Source organism: Oryctolagus cuniculus, chromosome 19 (assembly GCF_051225735.1).
Source record: "Oryctolagus cuniculus isolate XC-2025 breed Fujian yellow rabbit chromosome 19, ASM5122573v1, whole genome shotgun sequence".
NCBI classification, from domain to species: Eukaryota; Metazoa; Chordata; class Mammalia; order Lagomorpha; family Leporidae; genus Oryctolagus; species Oryctolagus cuniculus.
In genome coordinates, this window is record NC_142885.1 from 2,835,208 (window position 1) to 2,858,461 (window position 23,254).

Consider the following 23,254-nt stretch of genomic DNA (forward strand, 5'->3'; position numbering starts at 1 on the left):
AAATAAATAAATCTTCAAAAAAAAAAAAGCACAACAATGTCATAAGGATGAACAGCACTGTGGCATAGCAGGTAAAGCCGCCACCTGCAGTGCCGGCATCCCATATGGGTGCCAGTTCAAGACCTGGCTGCTCCACTTCTGATCCAGCTCTCTACTAAGGCCTGGGAAAGCAGTAGAAGCTGGCCCAAGTCCTTGGGCCCCTATACCTGCATGGGAGACTCAGAAGAAGCTCCCGACTCCTGGCTTCAGATCAGCACAGTTCTGGCCATTATGGCCAACTGGGGAGTGAACCAGCGCATGGAAGACTGACATCTCCCTCTCTGTCTCTGCCTCTCTATCTGTCTCTGCCTCTCTCTCTGCCTCTCTCTCTCTGCCTCTCTCTGCCTTTCCTTCTCTGTGTAACTCTTTCAAATACATAATAAATCTTTAATTTAAAAAAAGGCATCAGCAGAAAGAGTAAAACTTCAGACTGAGCACAGCCCCCTGAAGCAGAGCCCCGAGCTCCAGCTCAGTCCCTCACCCTCACCCCATCATGACCAGCACTGCAACCAGGGCCAAGTTTCCTGAACTCAGGAAGCAGCTAGCAGAGATGTGCAGCTATCTCCAAACAACCCTCTCATGTGGGCAAAATGTATGCTTTCATGGGCATCACCTCAGTTCCCACAGCAAGGAAACTGCGGTCCCTGCCTTCTCTCATCCCTGGGGGTCTTTGAAGCTCAGGACAGCCCAGGAAACCACAGGCACGTAATGAAGGCAAGGCCACGCATGTTTGCCTCTCGGGGAACACACACACTCACCACGGGCAGCCCTCCATTGGCTGACAGATGATTCCTAAAGCTTGGTCTGTGTGAGAAACAGCCTCACCCATCCGCTCAAGCGATGGACTCGACTCAGTGAATGCAACAAGAGCAAGACACGACTTCCGATCTTGCAACGCCTTGTGCCAGCACACCAGGAGCAGGTTCCAGAAAGCTATTTATTTCCTAGCAAGCAGATCCCTCCCCCAGTTCCTCATTGGCTGAGTAACAACAGCATGACAATCTTCCTGGCATTTGCTTCAGCTGTTTGGCCACAACCTTCCTGGGTCCCTAAAAACTCAGGTGCACGGAATCTACCATTCTTACTTTGAAAATGCACCAAGTGTTTACTTCTCACAGGGAGGAATAGTGGCGAGGAGTTCTTGGGCAAGGCACCTTTGTGCAGAGCAGTGTGTGTGAGGGGTGAACAAGGGCTTGTCTAGGAGAAGATATACTATATTGGCTAACACAAATCTGCACTCATGTAGAAAACTCACACTCTCATCTGTGGGAAATCACTAACCTCTCCCACTCCTGAATATGGCCCAGAAAGGGTCTATTGTAAACTGCCTGCATGTCTGTATCCTCTGGCAAATTACAAATTCCCAAACACACCCCCAACAGTCTTAGCCTAGTACTTCTCCCAGTGGTGGCACAGATTCCCAGAAGTAACTTGGGGGTTTTGCCCCCACATGCTTGAAACAATGGGATTCAGACTCATTTCTGTGCCTTGGTTGTCAGCTTCTAAGCAGCTGTGTTTCCAGCTCCCATTCCATGACAAGCAAAGTCCCATATCATCCACGCCCACCCACACTCCAACACTGGAGCCCGCAAAGAACTGTGGGCTGCGTTTTGGGCCCTTGTGAGACTTGCTGTCTCCCACAGTGCACATCAGGAGGAAGCTGAAATCAGGACTGGACCAGATGTAAACCCAGGAAATCCTATGTGGGATGTAGACACCAGGAGGTGACTTATTGCTGCCCCAGGAATCCACCTTTTACTCCTATAACACTTAAGAGGGAATTACATAAAATTATACACAGGCAAGTTTGTGCACACAAGGCATGACTATGTTATCAATAACAAGAAAAGCAGTATTGGACCAAGGCACACAGGAGCAGAATTTGTGTATGCTATTGTAGGTGGCATGGACTCAGACTAAGGGGCTATATATTTAGGATGCTGTATGTGATCTCAGTATCAACATATTTTTGATAATCTTTTAGAGATTTATTTTTATTTATTTGAAAGGCAGAGTTATAGCGAGAGGGGGGGAGAGAGGCAGATCTTCTATCCACTGGTTCACTACCCAAATGGCCTCATGGCTGAAGCTGGCCCTGACCAAAGTCAAGAGCAAGGAGCCAGGAGCTTCTTCCAGATCTCACATGGCTGCAGGGGCCCAAACACTTGTGCCATCCTCCACTAATTTCCCAGGTGCATTAGCAAGGAGCTGGACTGGAAGTGGAGCAGCTTGGACTTGAACTGGTGCCGATATGGGATGCTGGCACCACAGGCAGCAGCATTACCTGCTACATCACAAACACCAGCCCCTAGATAATTTTTGTGTACATGGGGGACAAGTTCAAGGGCATTTAACTAGCTGTGAGCCAAAGCCGCACCAAGGGTGCTCGAGGCTGGCCAGGACACCACACGGCCCCTCAGGGCTCAGGCTGCGAGCACCTCCAGGCAGCAGCGGAGGTCAGGGCGCATCAGAACAAACTTTGAAAAACGGATTTGAGGGGCCAGTACCATGGTGTAGCAAGTTAAGCCTCTGCCTGCAGCACCGGCATCCCATATGGGTGCCAGTTCAAATCCCAGCTGCTGCACTTTTGATCCAGCTCCCTGATGATGCACCTGGGAAAGCAGCAGAGGATGGCCTAAGAAATGGAAATGCAACAAACACAACAATGCACCTCAAGGACCGCAAAAAGCAAGAAAATCCCAGAGTTAGAAGACAGAAATAATATCAGAACTGAAACATGAAATAAAATTTTTTTAAAAAGATGAGTTGCAGGCGTGCACCTTCCGGATAGGTTAATGCCAGAGAGACCTCGGAGACACCAGACGCGTTTATCAGCTTTTCAGCTTCCACTTTATTTTTTAGCAGTCTCTGGTTACATGTCGCAAACGCCCGCTGTCTTCGCCTCCTCCAACCCTCATATATCCCGCCCACCGTCCACCTGTTTATATATGATTCACAGAAAACATGTTACCAAATCAGCAAGAAACAAAACTTAGTAAATGTGGGAAACATGCAATAACAGGATGCTTAAAGTCAAAACAGGATCTTGCGGTTAGCAACGGGCAGGGTGGAAAAAGCCCAGCACTAAACTTCTTGTGCTTGTACATGTTGGGAGGGGCACAGCTGGCCAGGCTGTCCCATTCCCCAACAATGAGTGGATTAGGTTTTTTGAAAAGGTGAACAAAATTTGTGTTTATTTTTATTTTTTGAGGTCTGAAACACAATCTTATTTATTTGTTGTTATTAAACCTTAGTTTTGACTGGACTCAGATTTAGCAGTAGACGCTCTCAGAGAAGACAGCCCACATCTCCCGGCAATCCATTCCTGGCGTTTTTCTTTGGCCTCCTCCATTCTCTTGGCTGAGAGTTTAGCATATTCTGCAGCCTCCTCCTTGTTCTCCTTAGTACACTGTTTCTTTTTTTTTTTTTTTTTTTTTTTTTTTTTATCTTTTATTTAATGAATATAAATTTCCAAAGTACGTCTCATGGGTTACAATGGCTTTCCCCCCCATACCGTCCCTCCCACCCACCACCCTCCCCTTTCCCACTCCCTCTCCCCTTCCATTCACATCAAGATTCATTTTCGATTATCTTAGTATACAGAAGATCAGCTTAGTATACCTTAAGTAAGGATTTCAACAGTTTGTTCCCACACAGAAACATAAAGTGAAAAATAATAGATGATTTTTTTTAAATGATGATGAAATCAGATCAGACCTATTGTCATGTTTAATCCCAGTGAGAGTCAAGTTGGGAATTGATAGTTTCTTTTCTTTTTTTTTTTTTTTAACAGAAGATCAGTTTAGTGTACATTAAGTAAAGATTTCAACAGTTTGCACCCCCATAGAAACACAAAGTGAAATATACTGTTTGAGTACTCGTTATAGCATTAAGCCTCAGTGTACAGCACATTAAGGACAGAGATCCTACATGAGGAGTAAGTGCACAGTGACTCCTGTTGTTGACTTTACAAATTGACACTCCTGTTTATGGCATCAGTAATCTCCCTATGCACCAGTCATGAGTTTCCAAGGCTATGGAAGCCCCTTGAGTTCTCCGACTCTTATCTTGTTTAGACAAGGTCATAGTCAAAGTGGAAGTGGAACATACCAGGGGATTCCAATTCAATCCCATCAAGGTGGCATGTGCCAATGCCATCTCACTATTCCAAGTGATCAATTTCAGTTCACAATTGATCATAATGAAAGGACTAAGAGTCAAAGGGAGCACATAAACAAGTCTAGTATCTGCTAACACTAACCGATAGAATAAATAAAGGGGAGAGTGATCCAACATGGGAAGTGTGATACTCAGCAGACTCATAGAATGGCAGATGTCCTAAATAGCACTCTGGCCTCAGAATCAGCCCTAAAGGCACTCGGATCTGGCTGAAAAGCCCATGAGAGTATTTCAGGCATGGAAAGCCAAGACACTCTGGCAAAAAGATCTCTGTGAGTGAGATCCCAGTGGAAAGAACAGGTCTTCAAAGAGGGAGGTGCCTTTCTCTGAAGGGAGGAGAGTACACTGTTTCTTCAGAGCAATTTGCCGGCGTCTGTGTCGCAGGACACGTGGAGTAACTAGACGCTGAATCTTGGGTGCTTTGGTCCTAGGTTTCTTACCCTGTTTAAGGGCTTTTCTTACAACATACTGGCATACATCATCTTCTTTAGAGAAACTGAAAAGCTTACAAATTCTGCTGGCTCTTTTAGGACCCAGGCGACGAGGCACCGTGGTATCTGTCAATCCAGGAATATCTCTCTCTCTCTCTCTCATTTTTTTTTTTTTACAATCACCAAGTTGAGAACACTCAAATTGGCATCAACAATGCAGCCCCGAACTGATTTGAGCTTTCTCCAGTTCTCCTTGGTCAGTAACAGGAATGCCCCTTATTCAGCAGAAGGTGGACCCGCCCATGGGTCAAGACACCTTGCTTCATGGGAAAACCTTGTTTGTCATTCCCACCACTGATCCGGACCACATAACCCTTCCATTCTTCACCCAGGGTGTCGGCAGCAACTTCTGTGGCCATACGCTTCTCATAGAAAGTACAAAGTTTACGTTCATCGTGCACTTGGATGAGTTTCTGGCAGCCAGTGGCTGGGAAGGAGGTATTCAGCTTCATTTTGAAGCAGCTGGCCGCTTCGGAGGCTAAATTTTATTTAAGGTATACAAGTTTCATGTATTGCCTATATACAGATCTAGGAACATAGTGATATTCCCCATCCTTCCCTCCCTCCCACCCACGCTCCAACCCTTCTTCCTCCTCCCTCTCCTATTTCCATTAATTTTTACAAAAATCTATTTTTAGTTTACTTTATACTCCTAAGGGTAACTCTACACTAAGAGTTCAGGTAGTATGAAGGAAAAAATACTGTCGTGGGGGCTGGTGCTGTGGCACAGCAGGTTAAAGCCCCAGTCTGCATTGCGGGCATCCCGTAAGGGTGCAGGTTCAAGTCCTAGCCACTCCACTTCTGACCCGGCTCTCTGCTGTGGCCTGGGAAGGCAGTGGAAGATGGCCCAAATCCTTGGGCCCCTTTACCCACGTGGGAGACCTGGAAGAGGCTCCTGCTTTGGATCAGCACTGCTTCAGCCATTATGGCCAACTGGGGAGTGAACCAGCAGATAGAAGACCTCTCTCTGCCTCTGTTAGGGTCATTTCTGGGCCAGGGGCATCTTCAGGCGAAGTCATTTTCAGGAAAGGGCATCTGGGTGAGGGTCATTGCTGGCAGGGGCTTCCAGGCAAAGGCATCTTTGGGCAAGGGTCACTTCTGGGCCAGGGTCATCTTCAGGTGAGGTCAATTTCAGGGATGGCATCTGGGTGAGGAGTGCATCTGGGTGAGGGGCATTGCTGGGTGGAGGCACCAAGGCAAGGGCAAGGGTCAATCCTGGGGCAGGGGTATCATGGGTAAGGGCAGTCTGGGTGAGGTTCACTTAGGGCCAGGGGGCATCATGGGAGAAGGCATCTGGGCGAGGAGAGCATCTGTGTGAGGGTCATTGCTAGGCAGGGGCACCTGGGCCAGGGCATCTTGGGCAAGGGTCACTTCTGGACCAGGGTCAGCATTGTCCCAGGGCCCAGGGTCTGCTGTGCTGTGGGTGGGCACTGCACAGGGCAGCAGGGCCTGCCAGCAGTGGGCAGCCTGCTGTGCTGTGCTGTACTGAGCATTCAGTGGGGTTAAGAGGCCTCTTCCAGGCTGGTCTTATTACACTGTGACTCCAGGGGCACTGCCGTGTGTGTGTGTGTGTGTGTGTGTGTATTTATGGGTATTTATAGATATTTATAGAACAGGGCAGGAGCAGGACTGCAGAGGGGCACAAATTTTCACCAAGGTCATGCCTGGAGGTGTGAGCTCACCACACAACAGAAAGTCACAGATAAAGGGGAGGCTTTGAGGCTGAGGGGCCACTGTCAAGTCACAGAACAGCTCTCTGGACAGACTGGCAAAGGGAGGTCTCCGAGGAAGAGAAAGGATCTGGTTAGATGTCAAAGGGGGGCCTGGGGCTCTCAGGACAGCATGGCCTTGCCTGACCCAATCAGCTGGCAGTGGGAGAGAGAGCAGAGAGAACAGTGGAGAGAGAGGAGGGAGACAGGTGGTAAGGCAAGAGCAGCCAGGCCACGGCACTGGTGGGCAGGGCGGAGGTGGGAAGCAGCAGGAGGTGGGCATGTGGGTGAGCTTTCTGTAAAAGGCCATAGACAGGAAGGAGAAGGAAGATGGGAGGAGGAGCTGGAGTGGATGGCCAGAGTTTCTGGGGAGTCGGGGTGGAGGCTGGAGAGGGCCTCCCCTGCCACTCATGCCACCTCTCACTCACCACCCAGGCAGCACAGCCACAGTCCTGACACAAGCCTAGCCCTCTCAGACTTCCCTCCTCCCTGACGGCCCTGCCTTTGGACCCACTGGCCATGGCCAGCACTAGCCTGGGAGGCCCATGTGGCAGCCAGCAGGCCTGATGGAGAAAGACAGGAGGAAGTACCCTGCTTGAACCAGGAGCACGCAGCTAAAATGGATGGCTGGAGGGGGTGCCGGAGGCCCCTCGGGTACTCAAAAAGCCCAGCATCCTCAAAGGGGACACTGGAGAGGCAGGGCAGGCAGGGGGCCACAAACTCACAAATCTAAGAGGGGAGCCTCAGCTGGTCGGGGGGCTGCAGGGCATGGAGGTGAGTCTGGGCCCTCCCTGCTGGGGAAAAGCAGAAGAGGGAGAGTCAGAGGCCAGCGAAGAGTGGCAGGTGGGGCCCTGGGCCAACTCTGTGGCCCAGCCAGGCGGAACTCAGAGTAGCTGACCTGCCCTGGCTACGGGGCTTCATCCGGGACTGAGGATCCCGCCTTCAGCCAGTAGCAGGTGTGACAATGCCCAGGTGGGAGGCAGGAGGATGTGCGTCCCTGCCTCGCCTGGGCTGATGGGTACAGAGGATTCTCAGGCTTTGAGGTCATCAAGCAACCGAAGGCTTCACCCTGGCCACTGCTCAACTGCACACCCAAGGGACGAGGTGACCCCCGGCCTGTCACCCTGGCCTGTGCTGGCGCTCGCAGGCTGGGGGGCTTGATACCCCCTGCCCCCTGCCCCCAGCAGCACAGCTCCGATTGGGGCAGGTGTGGCACACCCAGGAGGAAGTTCAAAGGCCTCTGGCTGTCCCACAACACCCCCCAAGTTCCCAGCCCCTACACCATCAACCACTAGCCCCTGGCCTCTCTGGCAGCTCCAGAGGGCACCCACATCTGCCAGTGGTGCGGATCCTGTCCCGAGAACCCCCAGGCTCAGCCACGGAGGCCCTGGGCAGCGACACTGAGTCCCAAGGCTGCCTGGGAAGGGAGAGGAGAGAGCCAGCTGGCCCAAGGACAGAAACAGGAATGAGGGAGTCTGGCGCTGCAGTAGGGAGAAGGAGGGGCCTGGCCCTGAGGTCCCAGGGGCACCCCCCAGTGTGGGGCTGGTGCAGTGCGGCAGATGCAGTCCTGAGGCAGGCAGAGTGGCAGGTACCTACCTTGGCTGACCCTCCTCAGGGGCCACTGAGAGGGATTCTGAAAGACAGCTCGGGAGCCTCCTGGAGTTTTGTCTGCTCAGGAAGACTGAGGAAGGCCCACCTGTGGGCTGTGGTTGGGGTGAGGGAGGGCTAGGGGTAGCCATGATGCCACTGTATGTGGGGGGGCATGTAGACAACCTCTCCCCATTGGGTGGGCTCAGAAATCCTCATGGGGGATGGAGGACATTGGCACCACAGGGGTTGGCGGGCGCTGGCATCCTCATGGGTCGGGGGACAGAGGCACCCTCACGGGTTGGGGGCATGGGCACTGTCACAGGGTCGGTGGCCACAGCCACCCTCACCAGGTCGGGCAGCAGCCATCCTCACAGGGTCAGGGGCAGCAGCCACCCTCATGGGGTTGGTAGTTCAGGCACACTCATGGGGCTGGGGATGCTGGCACCCTCATGGGTCGGGGGACACTGGCACCACATGTCGGGGCCCCTGCACCCTCAAGGGATCATGTGGTATAATGAGAAGGCCATGCCAAGATGGCTGCTGGCAAGAAAGCATCAGTTACTCAGGAATTGCTTCAGAAACTCCCTGGGAAACCACCTGGCAATGGAGTCTGCCTGGCAACAGGCTGTGATTGGTCAGGGCATAAACCGCCTCTTGACAAGATTGGCTGCCTTGGCTATATAAACTGCTGCACCAACTGAAATAAACAAGTCTGCTGGCTGCTCACCTCTGGCCTGCTTTCACCCAACTCCCAGCATCTGTGTGGTGACTCTGCGCCATTTGCCCCCACCACGCTCCTCCTCTCAGTATGAATCCATAGCAACATCTGGCACCAACGTGACTGAGAGACAGTGTGTCGGACTCGGCGAGGTCCCCCCTTGATTTCAGCAAGTAGGCCCCTCGGTGTTTTGTGTGCTATTCGGTTCTGTGAGGGTGAGCACAGAACCCCCTCCTACGCCCCTTTCTTTGTCCTTGTCCTCAGTCAAAGTGACCCCAGGTTAAGCACACACTGCCCAGAAACCTAATGCCGCTTCTCAGCTCCTCCTTTTACTTTTGGCTCACCTGGCGAATTCACATAAGGGACTGATCATCCCAGAATTCAGAACCAAGTCATCTACCCTCCCTTGAGAGAGTTGACACTCCGGAGACACCGTGTGGGCATACAGCCTTGACCTAATGAATCAAGGAAGTCCCTGCAGAGGACAACGTACGACCTGATACACCACTGTCTGTCTGTCTAACGTAGGGAACCTCTGCAGAATGCCATCAACCACTGAGTTGCTAGGAATTTGTTTTGTTATGGCAGCAGTGCTGTGCATGTCTTTCCTTTGGCTAGAGTTGGCGTGCCGTGCCGCTCTTAAGCACTCAAACATGGGAAAGATACCCCCTCTCAGAAACCCACACAGATGACCAAACATAATGAATCTGTGAGTGATGAGAGCCTGTCACTCCAGGTCCCTGTCTCACAGACATCAGTTGATGACTTAGGGAGAGAGCGCTCTGACAGTGAAAATGACATGTCAGCAGACAACGCAGCAATGCCTAGTCAGACACCCCCCGGATACCCATGGGATGAACTTAGATGACCTCGAGGCAATAACCCATGTGAGGTCATCCCATCCGCACCCAGTGAGGATCCCCATGTTTGTGGCAGTCCCCAGGTACCCCAGGCTCTCAGAGCAGCTGCTAGGCCCCATCCCATCTGCATGTTTGCTCTAAATGTAGGAGCAGATGTGGAATTCAGGCCCTGGATTCCAACACCCATAGAAAGGCTTTTGCTGACCAAGGGCCAAGGATATGCTTGTGTCTATCCAGAGAATGTGGGACAGCCCATTTGGGTACCAGCCAGAAACATCAAGCCTGCAACTGATAGTCAACCAGAACCAGCTGAACAAGACAGAGTCCACCTTGTTAGTGGATGCACCTGCTACCAATTGTCAAGCTGCTGCCCTATCATCCTACCCTCAGGAACTGCCCATAGCCACATCCGCTACTGTTTTCTATCCCCACTAGCTCTGGTCAGCCACTCAAATGGCCCACAGCCTTCATGTGGTTACCATTGTTCCTCATTCCTACCCCCATCTGAGCAAGCACTCCTATTGTCTCCCATTTTGAGCGCTGGTTAGTCAATGACGGGTAAGATCCCCTGGGGGACAACCTAAGACAGGCACAGCCATGAATGGAGACCACATGGTAACGGGGTCAACAATGGTATGGCCAAGAATCATGCCTCCCATTGCTCCAAAATAAACAAAAAGGGGGCAATGTGGTGGAACAAGAAGGCCATGCCAAGATGGCTGCTGGCAACGGAACCTGCCTGGCAATAGACTGATTGGATGGCTTTGGAAACCACATGGCAATGGAGCCTGCCTGGCAACAGGCTGTGATTGGATGGCTTCCAAAACCACATGGCAATGGAGTCTGCCTGGCAACAGGCTATTATTGGTTAGGGCATAAACCGCCCCTTGACTGGATTGGCTGCTTCGACTATATAAGCTGCTGTACCAACTGAAATAGATGAGTCTGCGGGCTGCTCGCCTCTCACCCGCTTTCACCCAACTCCTGGGATCTGTGTGGTGACTCTGCACCTCTTGCCCCCACCACGCTCCTCCTCTCAGAACGAATCCACAGTAACAATTAAGTTCAGGGGGAAGCAGGGGCTGCCTCAGAATGTGGATTAAAACTCGAGATTTGCACTCTGGCCCAGGGGCGCCTCTTTGAGGACAGCTAGGCCTGGATGCAGCTCCAGGAGCCCTGCAGGAACACACCTGCCAGAGAGAAGCTGCAGGGTGGCTCCTGTTAGTTACCTGATAACCCACCCTTGATTAGCTTGAAGGGTCTTACCCTGCTACTTCATTCCCCCATCCAAATTTTATCTTCTCTCCTTTATTCAGAAAGAAACTGCATTCTGCACCTGGATGTTGTTAACCAAGAATACATACTTAGCTTCCAGTCCAAGCCAGGTCTCCAGGTGCCACTTGGGGGATGCCTGACAAATGAACAGGTATCCACACCACATAAAAGAGATGTTCCAGTTACTGGTCTTACTTCTCTAACGATGAGGTGGTTTGGGCCCCACGTGAATACTCATGAGCTTTGCACACACTGATACATAGACCAGCCCAGAGGTCCCCAAGGCCTGGATCCAGGAAGAGGATTCTCTCTAGTGCTTTGTACTTGGCTAGAGTTGAGGATGCCTGCACTCATTTCTGCCCACTCACACAGCCCCACACCCTGGGTGCCTAAGATCCATTCTCAGGCCTGCCTCACCACCACGGACCAGCATCAGGATATTCTGAGACTCCCCACAAAACCTCTGGAGGCTGTGAGAGTACACAGGGAGGGCAGGATGACTGAGCCAGAAGAGACTTTTGCCTATGGGGGCCTGAGGCTGCAGGAAATTGTTTTTTTTTTCTCCCCCAGGCTATGGAGTAATTGAATCTAGGAGTAGAGATGCCCCTTGCAGCTCAGTGACTACAGAACAACCTCTCTTTCATTCTTTCAAAAGGTCAGCACCTTCAAGACCAGAATGGGCTCATCCTGGCTCCCACTTCACATATGATCTCAGTGACAGCTCCAAGGCCAGCAGTCAGGCCTCTTGGAACCTGTCTGGGGCATGTAGGAAAAGAAGGGGCCTCTTGGGAGAGAACATGATGCCTTGGGCCACCTGGCCAGGTTTTCTGTGATATCCCCAGGACAATGGCAATCTCAAAAGCAAAAATAATCAGGTTTTGCAAAGAATGATATTCATTTGGGAATGGTAGAGCAACGCAATGGTTGAACATGTGTCATAATAGACTATGAGTGCACTCAAAGGGTCTGAAGGAGGGGGAGTTCTTAAAGGAAAACATAAGGAATGCTATACCAAATACTTTGAAACAACAATATTGGATCACAATGGATAATACCTAGGCTGAGTCCTTTACAATAGTTACTATTAGGCAACCAAGAGTTTAGCATCAGCTCCAGGGCTGCAGCAGGTTGGACATGACAGGAGCTGAGATGGCGCTATGGGACTCATGGTTGTTAGTGACCATACAGGAAGTGTCCCTAGAATGGTGGTAAATGCCCAATTAGGGTGAGCCCAAGAAAGAATGGCAGAAGCATGGACAAGAGTATACACACGAGTCCACGCTTCTTGCTGAAAAGAGAGTCAAGTGTTCACAAAGACATGTGATGCGGAGGTTTTGTCTCACAGATGAACATTGCATACAATGCTCAGACCATGCAAATAGATTGATGTGAGACACTGGTAGAAAATCAACATACAAGGGACTTCGGAGTGCACTTACTTTAGAAATGAGAAATATCAACAAACAATTTCTCTTTGGTTTGTCTGTGCTTTGATGAGGGAAGATTGCCTTTCATCTGAGAGCCATTTTTCATTGTGTGGTATGCTGCAATTGCACCAAATTAAAATATTTTTCCTAGTTGTTTTCTTTCTCTGAAAATGTTCATCTTAAGGATGTATTTACAATAAGATTGCATTTTGGGGCTGGTACTGTGGTGCAGTGGGTTAAACCACTGCTTGAGGTGCTTGCATCACATACAGGTGCCAGTTTGAGTCCTGGCCACTCCACTTCCAATTCAGCTCCCTGCTAATGTACCTGGGGTAGTAGCAGAAGTGCTTGGGCCCCTGTACCCACGTGGGAGACCTGGAAGAAGCTCCCAGCTCCTGGCTTTGGTCTGGCCCAGCTTTGGCCATGGCAGCCATTTGGGGAGTGAAGTAGATAGAAGATACCTCTCTCTCTCTCTCTCTCTCTCTCTCTCTCTCTCTCTCTCTCTCCTCTCTCCTCTCTCTCTCTCTTCCTCTACCTCTATCTTGCAAATAAAGTAAATAAATCATCTTAAAAGATATTGCATGTTATATACCTTATTACCATCAGATAGCTGAATAATTTTGGGGCTCCTAAGCTTACTGGGGATGCATTAAAGACCTGAATTTAAGGCCTATGACTAAATTTGCTAGGAGAAAATATAGGGGAAACACTTCAAGACATTGGTGTAGAAGGTGACTTCTTGGTTAAGGTCTCCAAGGCATAGACAACAAAAGCAAAACTAGACAAATGGTATTATATCAAAACTCAGAAGTTTTTGCATGTCAAAGGAAAAGACAGAGTGAAGAGACATCAAACAGAAAGTGCAAAAATACTTGTGAGCTACTTATCTGATAAGGGGTTAACATCCAGAATATATCAGCAACATAAAAAACTCAACAACAAACAACCAATCGAGTTAAGAAATGGGGAAAGGACCTCAGAAGACAGTTCTCTGAAGAAGAAATGCAAATGGCTAACAAATATAGTGAGGGAATTCTTAGGGGATAATAATTTAAACCAACCCAAGCATTTGGTATGGGATTGTCCTTGAATTCAGAACATGGCCATCAGGAGGTAATTAGTTCTGACCAAATGATACTGCATTATTGGTTTTGTCATAATTGTCAAATATCATCAGTTTCTCATAGTGGATTCCAAAACATTTGGAGAGGCTTATTATTTTTTAGACATTTGGGAAAGGAAGGAGAGACTGTTCAGTGCTCAGAAAGGTGTTCTTTAGAACCACCACAAGAGAGCAGTAAGACGTAGGCTTTAGTATCTGCACCCCTGTTTCTCAGAGGCTTGGGAATATGTTTATTCCACCTTTCTTGTGTTAGTGTCTCCTTTTCTTCATTTTAAAATTCTCAAACATCTTGTAGAGATAAATTTACTTTCTCTGGAACCTTCTGATTGTGCATCTGTGTCTGTATCTGTGTGCATATGTGCATGAGTATATGTTAATGTTCATACATGCATTGTGATGTGTGTGTGTGAGAGGCAGAGGTCTTCCATCCACTGGTTCATTCCCCAATTGGCTGCCATGGCTGGAGCTGCATCGATCCGAAGTCAGGATCCAGGCACTTCTTCTGAGTCGCCCACGTGGGTGCAGGGCTCCAAAGACTTGGGCCATCTTCTACTGCATTCCAAGGCCATAGCAAAGAGCTGGATTGGAAGTGGAGCAGCCTGGACTCAAACCGTCACCCATATGGGATGCCGGCACTGCTGGCAGCAGCTTTACCTGCTACACCACGATGCCAGCACCCCCACTTAGCATTTTCTAACTTCATAGCATTCTGAGAGAGCAATGACTTTGCAGCCAGAGTATCCCAAGATCAAACCAGGGGCCAAGTCAAATCACTTGGCCTTTACAGTAGTGGCTTTGGCTATAGCCTGCACACTAAGTTATATAGTAGATTACCCATAAACTCCTACTAATTTTCATTTAAATTTTATGAAGGAAATGTTTTAAAAACAGTTTCTCAGACAAATTATAGTTGAAAGATGTTAATGTATGGTGGAATGAGAGAGCCATGCCACATTGGCCACTGGCAAGTGAGTGTCAGTTACTCAGGAGTGGCTTAGGAAACCCCCTGGGAAACCCCCTGGCAACAGAGCATGACTGGCAACAGGCTGTGATTGGATGGCTTTGGATACTTCCTGGCAACAGGCTGTGATTGGTTAGGGCATAAACCACCCCTTAACCAGATAGGCTTTCTTGGCTATTTAAGCTGCTGTAGCAACTGAAATAGACGAGTCTGTGGGCTGCTCGCCTCTGGCCTGCTTTCACCTGACTCCCGGGGTCTGTGTGGTGACTCCACGCCTCTTGCCCCCACCATGCTCCTCCTCTCAGAATGAATCCACAGCAACAAATGTAGCTGATTTCCTGCATAAGAATCAGAAAATATTAATTCTACATTATTCAAAATGGAGAATTTTATGCTTCAAAAGAACTCTAAAGCTACTGACTTAAAAATATGAGGGGGTCTTCAAAAATTCATAGAAAGTGCATATTTTGAAAAAAGTATGCATGGAGTTGAAACAGTTTTGCATCAAAATAAACATATCTTAATTTTATTTTTCCACAATTTTTGAAGCCCCCTTGTATACAGACTCTATAAATATTTCTATCAACACTTTTTATCCTACATAATGTTCAGTACTTGTTGACATCACAAGAAACAAGATTTGGGTGAGAAGACACTGCTCAAATAATAGAATCTTCAAAAAATTCCAAAGATTTTCAAATTATATCACTCCGAAGACAGATAGACATTTAAGCTATTTTGTAATTACATTCAATAAAAACACAAGCTATTGCTTTGGAAGATTATGTTTATCAGTTGACAGTATCAAATCAGCGTCAGCATAGGCATTTGGTTCAGTGGCTACGCTGCCTCTTGGGACACCTGCATTGCGTACCAGAGCGCCTGGGTTGAAGTCTTGTCTCTGCTCCTAATTCCAGCTTCCAGCTAATGCAGACTCTCAGAAGGGATCCAATACTTGGGTGTGCGAGACCTGGATTGAACTTCCAGCTCCTGGCTTTGGCCTGGCTGAAGCCTGTCTGTTGCAGGCACTTGGTGCATGAACCAGTGCATGAGAGTTCTGTCTGTCAGTCTTGCTGCCTCTCAAAAAAATCTGCAAAAAAATATTAAAAAAACAGAAGCAAAATCAAGAGTTGGAAATGTGAATTGATCAGGAGGACACCTTCCCGACAACTTGATTTGTGCTTCCTGATCCGCGGTTATTCTCTCCATTCTTCCCATCCCCATTCAAGCTATGTCAGTGAACACTTCCCCCACTGTGAGATTAATCCATCCTTGATCCCAGTCCCTTCTTATGCTACTTTTTACCCTATAGTTAATCTGGCAGTGAGATCTCACCTATCTGAAATATGGCTTTTCAGAACTCAGTTCAAGTTCACTGATGTCTAAATCAAGTTCTTGTATACAGTTTTATACTCTGAAGATAAACACAATAATAATTCTCTACCCTATACTTATGTGGTTATAAGTCCTTGGGGTAACCACAAAAAACTAGAATATCTATAAATTTTAATTAATTATCTAACTTAGCTGCTTAAGAAATACTCAAATGTGAAAACAAGCCAAATACATAAATCTTAAAAAAAGAAATTATGACAACAGTTGTCATGAGGGAAAGGGGGCCAGTGCTGTGGCGTAGCAGGTAAAGCTGCTGCCTGCAGTGCCAGAATCCCATATGGGCTCCGGTTCAAGTTCCAGCTGCTCCACTTCCAATCCAGCTCTCTGCTGTGGCCTTGGAAAGCACTGAAGGATAGCCCAAGTCCTTGGGCCCCTGTACCCACATGGGAGATCCAGAATATGCTTCTGGCTCCTGGCTTCAGCTCCAGCCCTTGCAGCCAACTGGGGAGTGAACCAGTGGATGGAAGACCTCTCTCTCTCTCTCTCTCTCTCTCTCTCTGTGTGTGTGTGTGTGTGTGTGTATAATTCTGCCTTTCAAATAAATAAATAAATAAGTCTCTTTAAAAAGGGGGGGCAGCACTGTGGTGTAGCAGGTAAAGCTGCTGCCTGCAGTGCTGGCATCCCATACGGGCGCCTGTTCAAGTCTTGGATGCTCCACTTTTGATCCAGTTCTCAGTTATGGCCTGGGGAAGCAGTAGAAGATAACCCAAGTCCTTGGGCCCTCACACTCATGTGGGAGACCTGGAGGAAGCTCCTGGCTCCTGGCTTCAGATAGACTCAGCTCCAGCCATTGTAGCCATCTGGGGAGTGAACCAGCAGATTGAAAACTCTCTCTCTCTCTCTCTCTCTCTGCCTTTCAAATAAATAAATAAATAAATAAATAAATCTTTTAAAAACAGGAATATCAGAATGTGTATCTATAAATAGCTAAAATCTTTTTTTAAAGATTATTTATTTGAAAGAGTTACACAGAGAGGGAAGGAGGCAGAGACAGAGAGGTCTTCCATCCGCATCTTCTACTGCTTTCCTAGGCTGTAGCAGAGAGCTGGATTGAAGTGGAGCAGCCAGGTCTCGAACCGGCGCCTATATGGGATGCTGGCACTACAGGCAGTGGTTTTACCCACTATGTCACTGCACCTGGCCCATTGCTAAAATCTTTTAAAAGAAACAGTAGCAGTTGCAATAAGAACTTGCATTCATCACTGTCCCACCCTCCCTGTAGATTTGAGAAGGAAATTGCTTTTGAAAACAATCATGTCAACACCATGCAGGAAAAACAGAGACCATCCAACTTTATTTAACACAGTAAGCCCACCAAGTCCAGTGTAGCCACCTGCCAAACCAGTCAACCTTGTAGGATGTCACTATGCAGACATGATAGAGTAATACTGGAAGCCACACAGGGAACATCAAGTTAGTTTCAGAGATCAGATATCACACCATATTACAGGTCATCATGTGGACCTAAAAATCAGTATTACAGGTCACTGTCCAGGCCTCATACTAGTTTCAGTGGCCACCTTTTTTTTTTTTTTTTTTTTTGACAGACAGAGTTAGAGAGAGAGACAGAGAGAAAGGTCTTCCTTCCATTGGTTCACCCCACAAATGGCCGCTACGGCCAGCGCTGTGCCGATCCGAAGCCAGGAGCCAGGCACCTCCTCCTGGTCTCCCATGCAGGTGCAGGGCCCAAGCACTTGGGCCATCCTCCACTGCCTTCCCGGGCCACAGCAGAGAGCTGGACTGGAAGAGGAGCAACTGGGACTAGTACCCAGTGCCCCAACCAGGACTAGAACCCGGGGTGCCAGTGCCACAGGTGGAGGATTAGCCTAGTGAGCCACGGCGCCAGCCATGGATATCTTATTGGTAGATATCTTGTGCTTTAGGTGGAATTTCTTCCCCTGTCCCTCCAGACCTTTCTGTGTCCAGCACTCTGAAGACCTGTCAGCCAGAGATTGGAAGCATTTTACAGAGTGTAGATCTGAAATTTCAAACTTGCTGGGAACCTGGCGCACTTCTCACACCCTTGATGGCTACAGCCAGAAAAGGCAGGCTCGCGCGCCCTCTGGCGCACTTCTCACACCTTTGATGGCTACAGCCAGAAAAGGCAGGCTCACGCGCCCTCTGGCGCACTTCTCACACCCTTGATGGCTAGTCAGAAAAGGCAGGATCACGTGCCCTCTGGCGCACTTCTCACACCCTTGATGGCTACAGCCAGAAAAGGCAGGCTCGCGCGCCCTCTGGTGGCTTCTAGGACTCGGCACAGGACTCGCGGCCGTTCGCCACAGACTACACCTCCCAGTGGTCCCCACTGGCATCCTGCATCAGAGGACCGCGTCTCCCAGAACACCTCAGGGCTCTGGACTCAGACTCCATTTCCCAGGGTCCCGTGGGCGCCTGCCTCAGACTCCTTCTCCCAGAGCCCCATGGGCGCCTGCCTCAGACTCCATCTCCCAGATCCCCGTGGGCGCCCGCCTCAGACTCCATCACCCAGATCCCCGTGGGCGCCTGCCTCAGACTCCATTTCCCAGTGATCTGCGCCGGCACCGCGCGTCAGAAGACCGCGATTCCATGAAGGCAGCGGGGCGTCCATCCTCAGACCCCATCTCCCAGCGCTCCCCGCGGGCACCCCCTCCCCCGTTATCCTCAGAACGATGGAGCCCTAGAGTGTGGAGTGCAGAGCACGACAGGACATCTGTCACAGATGCGTGGACACTCACGACGCGTGGTGGGAGACGGCGCTTGTGTGGAATCCACAGGCCGGAATGAAAGTGGAATGCACACGAGCAGTGCACCGTCCTTCTTACAGGGCCAACAGAGGCTTCGGGCGTCAGGCGTTGCGGCACAGCGGCTTAAGTGGCTGCCTGCAATGCCAGCATTCCCTGTGGGCGCTGCTTAGATCAAGCTACTGCACTCCCAATCCAGTTCCCCGCTGATGTGCCTGGGAAAGCCTTGGGTGGTGGCCAGAGTCTTGCACCCGTGCCACGCCCATGAACGGCACTGGGGGAGTTCCAGGCTCCTGGCTTCAGCTTGGCCCGCCCCACCATTGTCGCCATTTGGGGAGTGAACCAGCAGATGGAAGATCTGTCTCTCCCTCTGTCACTGTAGCTCAAGAAAGAAAGAAAGAGAGAGAGAGAGAAGAAGAAGAAGGAGGGAGGGAGGGAGGGAGGGAAGGAAGCGAAAAAAAAATTTTAAAAGAAAAAGAGAAAAGGAGTCTGAGGGAGCCCGTTTCACCATCCCGCCATTCAAGGCCACAGCTGCAGACCCATCAGTGAAGAGCAGGTCTGCGCCAGAAATCTCCAGAGTTTCAATCTTTGTCTACTGTCCAGGACCACGGGCAATAAATTACTGTTGAGATCTACTTCCTGGAAACCCATAACCCCAGGCCCATTGTGAGGAAAGTCAGAAAAGAGAAACATGGCATAGAGCTGGAGACCTAGAAGCCATGAGCGATTTTCTAGTAAAAATACATAAAAGTTGGGGCTAGTGTTGTGGTGTAGTGGGTTAAACCACAACCTGTAGTACCAGCATCCCATATGGGCACCGGGTAAGTCTCTCCCTGGTACTCTGACACCATCAGAAGCACATGTCCTGCCTCTCCAGTCTATGCATATCCTGGAGCCTGTGTGAAGTGGCACAGACCCTATATGCCTCCCTTCCACTTTCATCTTCACTCATTTCCCAGCGTGCAATCTTTTCCCTGAGGGCATGGATTGCAGGGGACACAGTGCACATCTGCGCTGGGAGATAAGTAGGAAGTGAGAGAAGCCTGGAAGGGGATTCCCTGAATCTGAGATCCCCAGAGGCGATCCCAGCTCTGCCCTCCACTGCCTTCCTCTACAGTGGAGACTCCCTGGGTTCCTACAGCCACAGGACAGGTGTGGAGAGTCCTCCCCTTTGTGGTGCATCCTGCAGAGCAGTGCAGTCGTGCACATTTATGTCTCAGCAAAACTGAGTTCCCATCTCCATGGAGAACCTTAGGAAAGGTCATGTGGGGTGAGCTCCTGTTTCTATGTCAGCTTTGCAACACTGAATGTAAAAATGGTCACTGGAAAACCCAGGAAGCTTGCTTATTGTGAGAGTTGAAGGATCAAATTCCACTGCATATTAACTGTAAATTTCAAGATTTAGAGGTGACTTTTTCTTTTTTAGTTGTCTTAAAGATTTTAAAATTTATATGAGAGTTACAGAGAAAGACAGAGAGGTCTTAGATCTACTGGCCCAGTCCCCAAAAGGCTACAATGGCCCAGACTGGTCCAGGCCAAAGTCAGCAGCCCAGAGATCTTTCCCAAGTCTCCTGCATGTGTGCAGGGGACCAAGCACTTGGGTCGTCTGCCACTGTTTTTCCAGGCAAATTAGCCCAGAGCTGGACTGGAGATGAAACTGTCAGGTCCTGGACTTGTGCCCATACTGGATGCCAGCATCACAGACGGCAGCTTAACCTGCTATACCACAATGTCAGCCCAAAGTAGTTTTATTTTTAAACATTGCCTTGGTTAATGAATTAATAAATCTATTCATCCTTGATTTTTCCAGTCATTTCTTTATTCTCTGTGAATTTGCATTTGCTCTTTGGGATACCAACCCTTCTGCATTGTTGACTGCAAACATTATATGAGGTTCCCTCTGTCATTCATGAAGGGATGAAAGCATAAACTCATTTTAATGTGAACCTAAGGAGATCGTTTTAACATTAGAGACAGATAATCTTTTTTTTTTTTTACAGGCAGAGTGCACAGTGAGAGAGAGAGACAGAGAGAAAGGTCTTCCTTTGCCGTTGGTTCACCCTCCAATGGCCACCCCGGCCAGCACACTGTGGCCGGCGCACCGCGCTGATCCGATGGCAGGAGCCAGGAGCCAGGAGCCAGGTGCTTCTCCTGGTCTCCCATGGGGTGCAGTGCCCAAGCACCTGGGCCATCCTCCACTGCACTCCCTGGCCACAGCAGAGAGCTGTCCTGGAAGAGGGGCAACTGGGACAGAATCCGGCGCCCCGACTGGGACTAGAACTCGGTGTGCCAGAGCCGCTAGGCGCAGGATTAGCCTAGTGAGCCGCAGCGCTGGCTGAGACAGATAATCTTGAGGTAGTTTCCTTTTTCCCTTCATTTGCTCGATTTTATTTATTTCCCCACCTCTCTGGTGTAAGCATGGTTTTAATAGCACAAGTTCCCATTAGTTGTGTTTCCAGAGTGGCCATGAGAAGCCGCTCAGATGTAGTCAACTGACGCCTAGTAGTAGTTCTGCAGTATAAAGCATAAGCACATCAGAGCACTGTGTTGGTTTCTGATTTTCAGACTGCTTTTTCCTTTGCTTTTTGTAAACATCACAACTTGAATTAACATATCTCAGTCCACTGCTGTGGATAGACGTTAAACCATGTGTTGTAGAAAATAGGGTGTGGAGGGAGAGTTTCTGGGGGATGTTCCATCTCTGTCTGGCTTCTTGGTGATTTGGACCTGGGTCAGTGATAAATTCATGCTTCTCTCTGGTCTGCTTTGCCTTCTAGGAGTCCAACTGTATATTATTCTAGCTATTTGTTCCTCCAGGTTATTGCTTTGCAGGTTCCTTTGAATGCCTGTTATAATTCAGGCCTATTTTTGGTTAGGAACGGCAGCAGTGGAGATGAATGTATGTGTTACTGTCATCCCACTAAGCAGCCTGGAGTAGAGCCGATGGGTTTACTTGACAGTGTGAACTTCCCTTAGTGTCCCTGGAAGCAGCCTCGCCCCCTGCATGCAGGCAACAAGATAGCAGGACAGAGGCACAGCAAACAATGCCATGGAAATTTACTGTTGCCGGGAGCTAGGCCATGCTGCATTGGCTTCTGCATTGGCAGTGCTTAGCCTCGACAGCAGGGCCATCTGCTGGGGCTGCCTCCTTCATACGGTCAGCCCTTCTTTCTTAGTGACCATGGCTCCTGTGACAGCAAAGCTACAGGTTTTGGTGGTGGAAACCGTGGAGGAGTCAACAGTGTGGAGCAGCTTGAGTAGATTTCTTTGGTGCTTGAATGATCCTGGCCCACCCATACAGCTTCTGTGTCTAACATCACTGCCTTCTGCTGCATGGTGGCTCTGCTCTGTCGTGTGTCAGAGACCTTTGGGTGGCATTTCCATTCATAGAGCATGAGCCTAGAAATGTCACTTCCCCAGTGGTTTTAAGCATTAGTTCTTTGGCCTCAGTTTCTGGAAACTCTCTGTCTTAATGTCATGGCCCAGCACAGAGATGGTGTTTTTCTGGCACTTGCTGTGTTGAGACGGCTGTGTGGCCTTCCTGCTTTATTCCGTAAGTGAATGAAATCCTGTTTCAAAGATTAGAAACATGATTTGTTCATTTCTGAGTCATGGACAGCAGGCTACCTCACTGGCAAGGCATGCATAAATGGTTATCCCATGATACCTGGTAAAAGCCACTTGATTCTTCCTTTAGTTCTGAAAAACTAGAGCTTGTAGAGTGTCTTTGTAGGCTACAAGCTGACCATTATTGAAGGTGCTGTGAGCATGTGGTAAACCTGTATTCCTAGTCTTGGTTAGCATGTGAACAGTTGTGTTTAATGTATAAAAAAAATATAGATATATATTTCTAAACCTCCAAGAAATAAATAAAGGAAACAAATTGCTTTCAAATGCTTGTGAGTATTTAAATCTTTGGTAAGTAAAATAGTAGTATCATAGGCTTAATAATAGTAGCTCTGTCTCCTCATACATACATGTTATAAAAAGTTACTAGGAAATTACTGAAAACAATGGCTAGCTTTCTTTAATATTATTTCTCTCTAGAGTAGAGTCTAGATCCTTTCTAAGCCAGATAAAGTACTGAAACAGTAACTACTGAACATAAGTTTATGTATTCTATTTGACATCTTGCTTCTGTATGATAAGGAGAAGCAAAATATCTTGGAGTATCTTAATGAATATGAAAAAGATAAGCCAGCACTGTGGCTCACTAGGCTAATCCTCCGCCTTGTGGCGCCAGCACACCAGGTTCTAGTCCTGGTCGGGGCGCCGGATTCTATTCCGGTTGCCCCTCTTCCAGGCCAGCTCTCTGCTGTGGCCAGGGAGTGCAGTGGAGGATGGCCCAAGTACTTGGGCCCTGCACCCCATGGGAGACCAGGATAAGTACCTGGCTCCTGCCATCGGATCAGTGCGGTGCACCAGCTGCAGCACACCAGCTGCAGCAGTCATTGGAGGGTGAACCAATGGCAAAGGAAGACCTTTGTCTGTGTCTCTCTCTCACTGTCTACTCTGCCTATCAAAAAAAAAAAAAGAATTACAGAATCAAATTGTTGCAGGAGTTTGAGTCAGGTTTTATTTCAGGTTGGATAATGAGTGTGAGAAAAAGGAGAAGTAAAGTTTTGCTGAGGAGGGGATCCAAGGGAGTGTTCCAGTAAGGTTGTGGACAACACAGCTTATTTATCGATTGCCTGTTGATTGATCAATCGCCTATGTCGGGGCCTGCTTTGTTGTTTTGTTTCATGTTTGCATGTTTTCTTCAGG

General features: G+C 48.9%; 1 protein-coding gene and 1 pseudogene across 3 annotated transcripts in view; both read right to left on the bottom strand.

The window, feature by feature from the left end:
• Nucleotides 1-23,254, bottom strand: part of LOC103347431 (uncharacterized) — a 211,894-nt gene that overhangs the window by 117,836 nt on the left and 70,804 nt on the right. The gene's annotated exons all lie outside the window — the stretch shown is intronic.
• LOC149120301 (small ribosomal subunit protein eS6-like) lies at nt 3,237-5,161 on the bottom strand (annotated as a pseudogene).